Raw genomic sequence first — 3,522 nt, forward strand, 5'->3', positions numbered from 1 at the left:
GCCATTTCTCTAATTAAGAAAGCAAAGTAGAGAGAGGAATTTATTTTTCCAAACTTCCAGATGCCCAAGATTCCTCCCAGACAAAAGGTGCCACCACAGAAAGCTCTTGCTGCCCACAGAGTGCCCAGACTGGCCTACCAACTGCATCAGAAAGGCAAATATAGGAGGCTTTCTTTCCTGAGGAAAAGGGCTGCTCTTCTCTTGTTTCAGCCTTGTACTGCTACTGCCATTCTGACTCCCAAAATTCCAGATGCATCAAGTATCCTCCCAGACAAAAGGTGCCACACAAGAAAGCCCTGGCTGCCCACAGAGAGTCCAGGCTGCCCAACGAATGGCACTGGAAAGCCAAAGCACACAGGATTTCTGTCCTGCAGGAAAGGGAACTGTTCCCTTTTTTCACTCCTCGACGTCAAGTGCCAGTACCACCTCCCGAAAATTGAAGACAAATGAAGATTCCTCCCAGACAAAAGGTGCCACACAAGAAAGCTCTTGCTGCCCACAAATTACTCCGGCTGCCCCACCAACTGCATTAGAAATACAAATGTAGGAGACTTTCTTTCCTGAGGATAAGGGCTGCTCCTAGGTTTTTTCAGCCCTGTGATGCTACTGCCATTCTGACTCCCCAGATTCCAGATGGACCAAGATTCCTCCCAGACAAAAGGTGCCACAGAAGAAAGCTCTTGCTGCCCACAGAGTGCCCAGACTGGTCTTTCAAGTGCATCAGAAAGGCAAATCTAGGAGGCTTTCTTTCCTGGGGATAAGGGCTGTTTCTCCCTTTTTTCAACCCTGTGATGCTACTGCCATTCCGACTGCCAAAATTCCCGATGCACCAAGATTCCTCCCAGACAAAAAGTGCCACACAAGAAAGCTCTTGCTGCCCACAGAGTGCCCAGGCTGCTCCACCAACTGCACCTGAAAGCCAAAACTCACAGGCTTTCTTTCCTGGGGATAAGGGCTGTTTTTCCCTTTTTTCAGCCCTGCGCTTCAAGTGCCTGTCTCAGCTCCCCAAAATGGAAGAGAAAGGAAGATTCCTCCCAGACAGAAGGTGCCACACAAGAAAGCTCTTGCTGCCCACAGAGTGCCCAGTCTGCCCCACCAACTGCATTAGAAATACAGATATAGGAGACTTTCTTTCCTGAGGACAAAGCCTGCTCCTAGGTTTTTTCAGCCCTGTGATGCTACTGCCATTCTGACTCCCCAAATTCCAGATGCACCAAGATTCCTCCCAGATAAAAGGTACCACACAAGAAAGCTCTTGCTGCCCACAGAGTGCCTAGGCTGACCTAGCAACTGCACTGGAAAACCAAAGCTCCCAGGCTTTCTCTCCTGGTGGATGAGGCTGCTGTTTCCTTTTTTCAGCCCTGCGCTTCAAGTGCCCGTCCCACTTCCCCAAAAAGGAAGAGAAATGAACATTCTTCCAGACAAAAGGTGCCACACAAGAAAGCTCTTGCTGCCCACAGGGTGCCCAGGGTGCACCACCAACTGCACCTGAAAGCCAAACCTTACATGCTTTTTGTTCTTGGGGAAGGAGCTGCTGTTCCCTTTTTTTAACCCTGCGCTTCAAGTGCTGGTCCCACCTCCCCAAAATGGAAGAGAAATGAAGATTCCTCCAGACAAAAGGTGCCACACAAGAAAGCTCTTGCTGCCCACAGAGTGCCCAGGCTTCTCCACCAACTGCACCTGAAAGCCAAAACTCACAGGATTTCTTTCCTGGGGATAAGGGCTGTTTTTCCCTTTTTTTAACCCTGCGCTTCAAGTGCCTGTCTCAGCTCCCCAAAATGGAAGAGAAAGGAAGATTCCTCCAGACAGAAGGTGCCACACAAGAAAGCTCTTGCTGCCCACAGAGTGCTCCGGCTGCCCCACCAACTGCATTGGAAATACAAATGTAGGAGACTTTCTTTCCTGAGGATAAGGGCTGCTCCTAGGTTTTTTCAGCCCTGTGATGCTACTGCCATTCTGACTCCCCAGATTCCAGATGGACCAAGATTCCTCCCAGATAAAAGGTGCCACACAAGAAAGCTCTTGCTGCCCACAGAGTGCCCAGGCTGACCTACCAACTTCCTCAGAAACGCAAATGTCGGAGGCTTTTTTACCTGGAGATAAGGGCTGTTTTTTCCTTTTTTCAGCCCTTTGCTTCTACTGCCATTCCGACTGCCAAAATTCCAGATGCACCAAGATTCCTCCCAGACAAAAGGTGCCACAGAAGAAAGCTCTTGCTGCCCACAGAGTGCCCAGGCTGGTCTTTCAAGTGCATCAGAAAGGCAAATCTAGGAGGCTTTCTTTCCTGGGGATAAGGGCTGTTTCTCCCTTTTTTCAACCCTGTGATGCTACTGCCATTCCGACTGCCAAAATTCCAGATGCACCAAGATTCCTCCCAGACAAAAGGTGCCACAGAAGAAAGCTCTTGCTGCCCACAGAGTGCCCAGGCTTCTCCACCAACTGCACCTGAAAGCCAAAACTCACAGGATTTCTTTCCTGGGGATAAGGGGCTGTTTTTCCCTTTTAATAACCCTGCGCTTCAAGTGCCGGTCCCACCTCCCCAAAATGGAAGTGAAATGAAGATTGCTCCCAGACAAAGGTGCCACACAAAAAAGCTCTTGCTGCCCACAGAGTGCCTAGGCTGACCTACCAACTGCACCTGAAAACCAAAGCTCACAGGCTTTCTCTCCTGGGGGATGCGGCTGCTGTTCCCTTTTTTCAGCCCTCCGCTCCAAGTGCTGGTCCCACCTCACCAAAATGGAAGAGAAATGAATATTCCTCCAGACAAAAGGTGCCACACAAGAAAGCTCTTGCTGCCCACAGAGTGCCCAGACTGCTCCACCAACTGCACCTGAAAGCCAAACCTTACATGCTTTTTGTTCTTGGGAAGGAGCTGCTGTTCCCTTTTTTTAACCCTGCGCTTCAAGTGCCTGTCTCAGCTCCCCAAAATGGAAGAGAAATGAAGATTCCTCCCAGACAGAAAGTGCCACACAAGAAAGCTCTTGCTGCCCACAGAGTGCCCAGGCTGTTCCACCAACTGCACCTGAAAGCCAAAACTTAAAGGCTTTCTGTCATGGGTGAAAGGGCTGCTCTTTAATTTTTTCAGCCCTGCGCTTCAAGTGCCAGTCTAACCTCCCCAAAATGGAAGAGAAATGAAGATTCCTCCAGACAAAAGGTGCCACACAAGAAAGCTCTTGCTGCCCACAGAGTGCTCCGGCTACCCCTCCAACTGCATTAGAAATGGAAATATAGGAGACTTTCTTTCCTGAGGATAAGGGCTGCTCCTAGGTTTTTTCAGCCCTGTGATGCTACTGCCATTCTGACTCCCCAAATTCCAGATGGACCAAGATTCCTCCCAGATAAAAGGTGCCACACAAGAAAGCTCTTGCTGCCCACAGAGTGCCCACGCTGCTCCACCAACTGCACCTGAAAGCCAAAACTCACAGGCTTTCTTTCCTGGGGATAAGGGCTGTTTTTCCCTTTTTTCAGCCCTGCGCTTCAAGTGCCTGTCTCAGCTCCCCAAAATGGAAGAGAAAGGAAGAT

General features: G+C 49.8%; 1 long non-coding RNA gene across 1 annotated transcript; it reads left to right on the forward strand.

Moving 5' to 3' along the window:
* The first annotated feature begins 410 nt into the window (after positions 1-410).
* On the forward strand, positions 411-2,694 carry LOC135414030 (uncharacterized). The gene is made up of 2 exons (XR_010430542.1): positions 411-470; positions 1,621-2,694. It is a non-coding gene; the product is annotated as an uncharacterized LOC135414030 (long non-coding RNA).
* The last annotated feature ends 828 nt before the right edge of the window (positions 2,695-3,522 follow it).

This window comes from Pseudopipra pipra, chromosome 5 (genome assembly GCF_036250125.1).
Source record: "Pseudopipra pipra isolate bDixPip1 chromosome 5, bDixPip1.hap1, whole genome shotgun sequence".
In the NCBI taxonomy this organism is placed as follows: domain Eukaryota; kingdom Metazoa; phylum Chordata; class Aves; order Passeriformes; family Pipridae; genus Pseudopipra; species Pseudopipra pipra.